The sequence below is a fragment of the Polypterus senegalus genome, chromosome 12, assembly GCF_016835505.1.
Source record: "Polypterus senegalus isolate Bchr_013 chromosome 12, ASM1683550v1, whole genome shotgun sequence".
Classification (NCBI taxonomy): domain Eukaryota; kingdom Metazoa; phylum Chordata; class Cladistia; order Polypteriformes; family Polypteridae; genus Polypterus; species Polypterus senegalus.
Genome location: NC_053165.1, coordinates 53,144,795 through 53,154,547, shown reverse-complemented (window position 1 = coordinate 53,154,547; position 9,753 = coordinate 53,144,795). Strand labels below are relative to the sequence as shown.

Sequence of the window (9,753 nt, the reverse complement as noted above, 5' to 3'; positions counted from 1 at the left end):
CAAGACCCCGTACAGGATTTCCTTCATGTTGTTTCTTATATGCCAGTTTACAGGCCGTGTCCTCCGATTTCCAGTAATATTCAAGACTTCTTGCACTTGGCAGCAGAGGATTAGCTCACCCCGATAAACGGGCCCAATTCAACCCACCCGCTATAATGCCGACCTGACCAGCCGAAGTACGGAACTCCTTTATTTAAGGGGTCCGCTGAGCTGTCGCTGGTATAAAGCACGACTCGTCGCCAAGTTGCTGAGTGGGCTGTGGTAGCTCAGATGGGTAGACCACTGGGTATTACTCGACCACTGCACGGGATCTAGGAGTTCGAGTCCCACCATGAGAAGATGGATATTAAATTCTTTATGTGGTGGGGTTGAAGGTTTATAGGCTACACCGCTAAAGGGGCCGGCAGGGCAACACCGTGAAAAGAGGGCTAGCCGAGATGGCCACACGGATGAAACACATCGACCACCCTGGTCAAAAGGGCAGACCTGAGCTGAAGCCCACCATCCAAATAACATGCCAAATATCTGTTTATTTGCAGCGTCCTCCTTTCTGCCAATGATATGAAAGATTTCGTGTAACTTCCAACCGGAGGAGTAGCTCACCGAGGTAGAGCGAGCTCATTCAGGCCCACCCCGGTAAATGGCAGAGGTTCGGGCCCCGGTCTCTCCAGTTGTGATAAGATGTCCACCTATTTCTTTAAGGAGTCCACAGACCTTTCGCTAACATTAAATGCGTCTGGTCGGCTAAGTAAACAGACAGACTCGGTAGCTCAACCGGGTAGACCGCTCATTCGGCCGAGAAGAGTGCGGGTTCGCGTCTGTCCCCAAGTCATAAAAGCAACGTAAACAAAAAGCAGGCTCTTTATTTGCTGTGGCCACCGAAGAGTTAACGGTATAAATAATTTCTAGACCCTTCTTCTAAAGGGGACCCCTCGGTGGCATAGCGAAACAAGCACTCGACCCCAGCAACCAAAACCGAGTCGGCCCCGCGATCGAGACCAACCTGGGCTGGGAGAGAACAAAGGGCACCCCTGAGTCGCAGAGGGGGTCCGCAAGAATGACGACCAAAAAAGAATATATTTTATGTGATGGATCAACGGACATCAGTTGTCAAATATACTGAAGCCCAACGACGAAATGAGTCCAAAGAGTAGCTCAGCAGGATAAACACCGGTAACCCACCGCCCAAGATGGAACCAGCGGTGGGTTCAAATCCTCCTCTTGCCATCAACAGAAGGAAATCTCAGCTGTAAAGGAAAGAAAAACAGAAACCAATACTTACTTTACTTTAGTCATGATAATGGCTCTACTGCTTTACTAGAATCTGTACAAAATCACTTCAAAAACACAACTCGATATCTAACAGCGCGACCCGTCCACTGACACACACCTGTCTTCTGGACAGCGCCATCACTATTATAACTCAAAATGTAAGACCGCTACCTCGGCTTCGTTACCGAAAAGAAGCTTCCTTAGTAACACAATGAATACGCAGAATCCTCACTTCAAAACTAAACGACATGCCTGCCATGCACATCACATAACGTCCAAGTAACTGAAACAATGCGTGCCAGTCAGAAGACTCGACATTTGTCCATATGTTCCAGTTTTAAATCGTTATGCACAGTTACAGCTCTGCGTGGGCTGTCACCTTATCTTCCGTGCTTCAACAACCAGTAGCGCAGGCGATGATGCAGAATTCCAGCTGACTCACTTACTGTAATAAATACAAACTAATAAAAGTAATAATAATAAAATAACAACACTTACCTGTTTCATGTTGCTGACGTGAACCGGATTCATCTTGCTTCTGGCTTAGGTTTACAAATTAGGAAAGTAAGAAGGTCCCGGCCGCCTCTCCTCAACTAAACTTTAATTATTTTATAAAACCACTAACGTTCTTAGTAAAAACATAAAATAACTCTTAACGTTTCGTCTGACCGGTCACTGCAGGGCCGAAGGCGACGCCCCCTCACACAGGTGAGCCCGTTTTCCACTGATTTTCAACTGAGTCTGACTGCACCCAATGGGCGAAGAGGATGCGGGACGGCACCGCCCAGCAATAGAATCCGATAGGCTGCTACGACTATCCAATAGGATTTAGAGGAGGTGGAGAAGGCGGCTTGTCATCTGCCGCTGATGTTGTCAACAGATACGCTTATGGGAAGCCTGTTCGGTCATAAATTCAGTGAATTCTTAAGCAGCTCCTTTTTAAAGCTGTGACTGTTAAACTTGACTTGCTTGTATGGAATGCTATTGGATTTTAATAAAATCAATAAAATGTAAATAATAATAATAAAAATAAAGTTCTGACTCGAGTTTCTTGTCAAGCTTTTAATCGTTTCCTCATTTTAGACTGATCTGGACACAGTTGATATAGCGTTGTGATAAGAAACGGCTTCAAGTTATTTCTTAATAACACTTAGTAAGTGTCCTCCATCTTTCAATAATATTCAAGACTTCTTGCACTTGGCAGCAGAGGATTAGCTCACCCCGATAAACGAGCCAATTCAACCCACTCGCTATAATGCCGACCTGACCAGCCGAAGTACGGAACTTCTTTATTTAAGGGTCCGCTGAGCTGTCGCTGGTATAAAGCACGACTGGCCGCCAAGAAGGTGAGTGAGTTGCGGTAGCTCAACTGGGTAGACCCCGCTATTACCCCACCACTGCACAGGAACTCTACGAGTTCGTGTCCCATCTTGAGAAGATGGATATTAGAATCGAAAGTAGTCTCTTTATGTGACGGGTGAAGTTAAAATAATTTATAGACTACACCGCTAAAGGGGCCGGCAGGGCAACACCGTGAAAAGAGGGCGAGCCGAGCTGGCCACACGGATGAAACAGACCGAGCACCCCGGTCAAAGGGGCAGACCCGAGCCACAGGAGGCCCTGAGATCAAGCCCACCATCCAAATAACATGCCAAGTGTCCGTTTATTTGCAGCGCCCTCCATTCTGCAATGATATGAAAGATTTCTTGTAACTTCCAACCGGAGGAGTAGCTCACCGAGGTTGACAGCCCATTCAGACCTCCCGGCAAATGGCAGAGGTGCGGGGTTCGAGCCCCGTCCTCTCCAGTCGTGATAAGAACCCAAACCATCTCTTTAATAAGTCCACAGACCTGTCGCTAACATTAAATGTGTCTGGTCGGCTTGCTGAACGGACAGACTCGGTAGCTCAACCGGGTGGACCGCTCATATAGCGTAGAAGAGTGCGGGTTCGCGTCTCTCCAAATCATAGGAGCAACTAAAATCGAAAGCATCCTATTTATTTGTTGTGGTCACCGAAGAGTTAACGGTATAAATGACCATCCACCCTGTAGGATTCGCCTCACATAACATGGCAAGTATAACTTTAGTTGCAGCGCCCTCCACTCTGTCAATGATATAAAAGATATCTGGTAATTTCCAAGCGGAGGAGTAGCTCACCGAGGTAGACGAGCCGATTCAGTCCTCCGGTAAAGAGCAGAGGCGCAGGGTTCGAGTCCCGTCCTCTTGAGCCGTGATAAACAGCCAGCCCATTCCTTTACATTAAATTAAAACCCGTTCGTTAACATTAAATGCGTCTGATCAGCTAAGTAAACAGACAGACTCGGTAGCTCAACCGGGTAGACCGCTCATTCAGCCGAGAAGAGTGCGGGTTCGCGTCTGCCCCCAAGTCATAAAAGCAAGTATAACAAAAAGCAGGCTCTTTATTTGCTGTGGCCGCCGAAGAGTTAACGGTATAAATGATTTCTAGACCCTTCTTCTAAAGGGGACCCCTCGGTGGCATAGCGAAACAAGCAATCGACCCCGGCAGCCAAAACCGAGTCGGCCCCGCGATCGAGACCAAGACCGGGAAAGCGAGACCCGAGCAAAGGGCACCCCCGAGTCGGAGGGGGGGTCCGCAAGAATGACGACCAAAAAAGAATATATTTTATGTAACGTGACAACAGACTGACAACAGTTGTCAAATAGACTGAAGACCAACAGCGAAATGAGCTTCCAAAGAGTAGCTCAGCAGGATAAACACCGGCAACCCACCGCCCAAGGTGGAACAGGCGGTGGGCTCGAATCCTCCTCTTACCATCAACAGAAGGAAATCTGACCTGTAAAGGAAGGAAAAACAGAAACCAATACTTAGTTTTAGTAATCATAATGAGTCTTGTTCAGAAAGCGGACGCCACTTGAGACGGACTTCTCTTCCCCAACACCTTAAGGTCAATAAAACAGGTCCCTGATGTTAAGTCACTACTGTAGGGCTAAAATAATAACAGAAATGTGAAACCTACTTATGTATATAATCTTAATTACTGTAAAACAACCAAGTGGCGTCCGCTTTCTGAACAAGAGCAAACTGAGCATTATGCATTTTTAAAGTAAGGTAAATACTAAGAAATACAAAAATATAATAACAATAGGCTACATTTTAAATATATAGCGCCAAAATGCTCAAAGGTCGTTAAAAGAATTCACTAAAAGCAACTGGGAATATAAAATATTGGATAAATCCACATGGACTAAACAAAGATAAACACTGAAAAATTAGCTAAACAAACGCGCTTGATGGACTGAGTGTTCTCCTCTCGTTTGTCAAATTTCTTGTTCTATTCTATATAATTAATTAACAAAACAGAAGATCCAGCCCGCTGCTTCTCAATCAGCTCATCCTTTAATTACTCCTTACAATATGTTTTTGTAAAATGAATAAGCAGGCCGATTAAACGATTTTTCAAATCCTAGCGTTTCGCTTTTTTTCCCTCGCTTAACAGCAAGTGAAGGCACCTCAGTAACCGGTAATGCAAGGCGAGGCATTGGTCTGTAGAACCGAAAACACCGGCCTGTGAGCGCGACTGCTGTCCCGTGCCACTCGTGCGCGCGCGTGCGTGTCACTAGCCTGCAAAAACTAACAGTCCAGTACAATGAATGCTCTAACTGCTGCTGCAAAATCACCTAAATCACATTTAGTTCGCTCTGCTACAGGACAACAAAGGCACTATAGCTTGAAAAGGGACTATAAAACTGTATTTTATTTTAATAACAGTTGATCATGAACGTGCGGCATTATAAATATCAATGAGACCCATTCAAATAAAACAGTCACTTAGACATAATGTCTGACATTGTAAACAGTCCCTTTATTTAAAGGCTCCTAACGTTGCGAAGGAACTTTAGCAGAAAGATGTCGCATGTCGATTGGATTCCTCCTACTTTCTGACAATAAATGGAATACAGTTTACAAGTCAGTAAGTGACCTCGACATCAGCCCTCATATGCCAAATTGGGAACTGTGGGTAGAAAACCACCTTCAGTGTCTCTTACAGCAGTAACAGGGTTTAGTGGAATCTGGAAAGATCCCAGTAAAAAAAACACAACTTGAGATCTAACAGCTCGACCCGTCCACTGACACACATCTTCTCGACAGCGCCATCACTGTTATAACTCAAAATGTATCTCGGCTTCATTACTAAAAAGAAGACTTCCTCGGTAACACAATGAATACGCAGAATCCTCACTTCAAAACTAAACGACATGCCTGCCATGCACATCACATACGTCCAAGTAACTGAAACAATGCGTGCCAGTCAGAAGACTCGACATTTGTCCATTTGTTCCAGTTTTACATTGTTATGCTCAGTTACAACTCTGCGTGGGCTGTCACCTTATCTTCCGTGCTGACGAGCCATTTCTTTCAGCTTCAACAACGACAGTAGCGCACTCGATGATGCAGAATTCCATCTGACTCACTTACTGTAATAAACACAAACTAATAAAAGTAATAATAATAATAACAACACTTACCTGTTTCGCGTTCCTGACGTGAACCGGATTCTTCTTGCTTCTGGCTTAAGTTTAAAAAGTAGGAAAGTTAGCAGGTCACCGTCGCCTGTCTTCAACAAAACTTTACTTATTTTTTAAAACCACTAATATTCTTAGCAAAAACATTAAAGAACTCCTAGAGTTTCGCCTGACCGGTTGTTGTGAAGGACCGAAGGCGACGCCCCCTCACACAGGTGAGCCCGTTTTCCACTAATTTTCAACTGAGTCTGACTGCACCCAATGGGCGAAGAGGGTGCGGGACGGCACCGCCCAGCAGTAGAACCCGATAGGCTGCTACGACTATCCAATAGGATTTAGAGGAGGTGGAGAAGGCAGCCTGTAATCTGCCGCTGCTGTTGTCAACGGATACGCTTGCAGGAAGCCTTTTCAGAATGTAATCGTTTTTCTTGATATCAAAAGTCAAACTGCTAATATTGTATGTTTTTGAAATTTGATAACGACAAGATATCGGCGTTTTAAAAGTTGATATTAAGTTTTCTAATTCTTATATCAGCATTTTGAAATGTGACATCCAGGCTCACAAGACAGCACAGCAGTGTTTGCGCTGCTGCCCCATAGTAAGGAGTTTGCCTGTTCTTCCGGTGTCTGCGTGGGTTTGCCCCGGGTGCTCCGGTTTCCTCCCAGTTTCCAAAGACATGCAGATTAGGTGAGCTGGCGACATTACGTTAGCCCTGCTGTGTGTTTGACACGTGTGTGCTTGTTTGCCATAACAGCACAGCAGTCCATGTTGTATGTATGTGGTTAATAAGCTACGTCAGCCTGCATCTGACCGGATCATTACAGACTGAAAAATTCCTTCACGTTTTCCGTGATAAAATTATATATCCATCCTTGCATTTTCTGCAGCGAATCTGGTCTGGGTCATTGGGGCAGTGGTCTAAGCAAATACGCCCAGACTTCTCATTTCCCTGTGACCTGCTCCAAATCCTCCAGGGGAACATCGACTCATTCCTTGGTCTTCCACGATGTCCCCTCCCAGTTGGACATGCCTGAAACATCTCCCCAGACTGGCATCCAGAAGGCATCCTATCAAATGTCTGAACCACCTCGACTTCGCTCCTCACCCCTTCACGAAGGCCGAGCCTAGACACCCCGAAACTCATTTCCGCCGCTCATATCTGCGATCTAGTGCTTCGGTCAATACGCATAGTTCATGGCCATAGGTGACGGTAGGAACTTTGCCTGTCGGCTCAGCGCCATCCTCACCACGACTGAGTGGTAAAACGTCCACAGTCTGCTCCGATCTGTCAGTCCACCCCTTCTCCCCTCACTTGTGAACAAGACCCTGAGATATTTATACTGCTCCGCGGGAGACAGTACTGTACCTCAGTCTCTTCTGTGACATTGCTAGCTGTACGACACCGACCACCTGTCACTTACTGACTAGAAGAATATCAACGCGCCGATCGAACGGGCAGCAACAAGTAGAAAAGCGTTGTGGTCGCTCCGCGCACGCGCTTTGCCGTGTGACTTGCGCGGAAGCGTCACGTGGTGAGTATAAACCAGGCTTCCATCCATCCATCCATCCATTTTCTAACCCGCTGAATCCGAATAGGGTCACGGGGGTCTGCTGGAGCCAATCCCAGCCAACACAGGGCACAAGGCAGGAACCAATCCTGGGCAGGGTGCCAACCCACCGCAGGACACACACAAACACACCCACACACCAAGCACACACTAGGGCCAATTTAGAATCGCCAATCCACCTAACCTGCATGTCTTTGGATTGTGGGAGGAAACCGGAGTGCCCGGAGGAAACCCACACAGACACGGGGAGAACATGCAAACTCCACGCAGGGAGGACCCGGGAAGCGAACCCGGGTCTCCTAACTGCGAGGCAGCAGCGCTACCACTGCGCCACCGTGCCGCCCTAAAGGCTTCCACCATATTAAAGTATTTATTCTTCCACCAGTTCTAATCTCCGAGAGAGATCAACTGCAACATTTTGTTTTGATCTAAAAATAAAAAGGCTGCCCCCATCTGTCCCGTACGTAGTCCCGAGCCACAGGCCTTCAGCTAACTTTCGCACATGCCCATTAGACCCAATATGTAACAAGATTCAGTTTGGTTCTTTTGGCTATTATAAATCTATGCACTACAAATCTACTTACTGTACATTTTATATTATGCTCTCCCTTCCGCCATCTGCACTACACCTATCAATTTCTCTGCACTAATAAGTTGAGAATTTGTCCTTTTTGTGTACTGTATGATTGGATTCCATAATTTGCCCAATTCCTTGTTTGGTTTAGACCTCAAACGCTTCTCCTTTGTATCTCCTGTTTTACGAGTATTTTTATGAACAGACGTTTAAACCCATAATAATAAAATGGATGACTTCTTGAAAAATTGATTCCATGGACCACAGAAAGCATCTGCAGTAGAGGTTGGGGTGGCATTGGGGTTCACAGACTTTGCTGCAGGTCTCCATTTTATTACAGTATTCAGTAATGTTATATTAGAGAGATGATTCAAAACTGAGTTTAAATTGCTACAAATCATGACACTATATTGGCTCCATACTCCTAACATTATAAGTGCCTCACCAAAAAATGGACTTGAATTAATGTCTAGCACCCAGAAACAGTAAACGGTACTAACACCATCCTCACTCACTCATTCTCTTTCTACTATACTCTGAACTGCGATTCAGCTCACACTAACATACCGCGTTTCATTCTGTTTCATCCTGGCTTATGTCTATTGCACTTGCTAACAACAGGCAGGTGAACAATGGTGTTGACTTTTTCTAAAATGTAAGGTTTTGCTTTGATTACAAAACGCAGCGTTATCAGCTCGTTGCAGAGTTACTGTCGGAGGTAAACAGTGCAGTGAATTTCCTTTCTACATGTGTGACTGTCGACACTTTTTCTCTAGTGTCGTTTCTTGTGACTGAAGACAGAGAGATATAATTAAAGTTAGTAAAAAATCTTTTATTAATACACACCAGGCAAGGGTAAGATGACAGAGAAGCACAGTCCTAGGAAACCTGCCCTTCATCTGCCCCGAGAGGTCGGTGTCCGAAATCTTTTATAGGGCAAAGCTTTGTCTTATGACTTTAGTTGCACAAGAATTTCAAGACATTACATCTTTACAGCAATTTGCTTAGATCAACATTTTTAAAGTTCATCAGTTGGTCACTTGTGGTTTTTTGTCCGTTAGAAAAAACAGGAAGTTGCACTTGCACTATAGACATTTTGCTTAGCACGCACTTCAGTTCTGATCATTAATTCCTAATTTTCCAATCTCATACTTCGGTATCTGTATTTTTCTATTTCACATGACTGACATGGAGCTGACCGTCACTGTCCTCATCAGAATCTCACTCTGTTGGTTTTAGAAAATCTAACAGCACAAAATTCTAGGTAGTGGCGCACAAGACCCCAGAGCTTCCTTTCACAAACAGTTTTGTCGAAATTCATGCTAAACTTTAGGACTTTAGAATACACCGGTGAAACTCACTAAAATGGATGTTTTAGAATTTGAAACGTTTTGGGGGCAGTGGGGTTGAAAGACTTCTTAAAGGTATGGCAACACTGTACACTCCTTTAAGACCTATATATGTCTCAGAAAAGGGTCTTGATGAAAATAAATGGTGAAAAACGGTCTTTTGGAAATGCAACATGGCCAAGCATGACCTTCAGGGAGACAAAACAATGTACTTTTAGACAAAAGCTGCAATCCAACAAGACAATGAAATTGTTATCCAGATTTCAGAAACCACTTTGGCTGCTGCAAAACTTTGTGTGCACTGGTAACGATGTCCTCCCATCAGCCCCAGTGCACTCCTACTGTCTATGTTATAGTTGTAGTTCCAGTGCTGGTGGTTTGGGTTGCCCCCCTCCATTACAACTCCTTTCCCCAATACCCTGTTGGTTTAGCTGTTTTTGCATGAATGGCATACACACACATACTCACTGTATATGTCTGTAC

General features: G+C 45.0%; 1 long non-coding RNA gene across 1 annotated transcript; it reads right to left on the bottom strand.

Annotated features, from left to right (window-relative positions):
- Window positions 1-230: 230 nt before the first annotated feature.
- Window positions 231-7,266, bottom strand: LOC120540465. Its single transcript, XR_005635816.1, has 2 exons — window positions 5,496-7,266; window positions 231-1,247 (listed from the first exon to the last, which is right to left on the bottom strand). It is a non-coding gene; the product is annotated as an uncharacterized LOC120540465 (long non-coding RNA).
- Window positions 7,267-9,753: the final 2,487 nt, after the last annotated feature.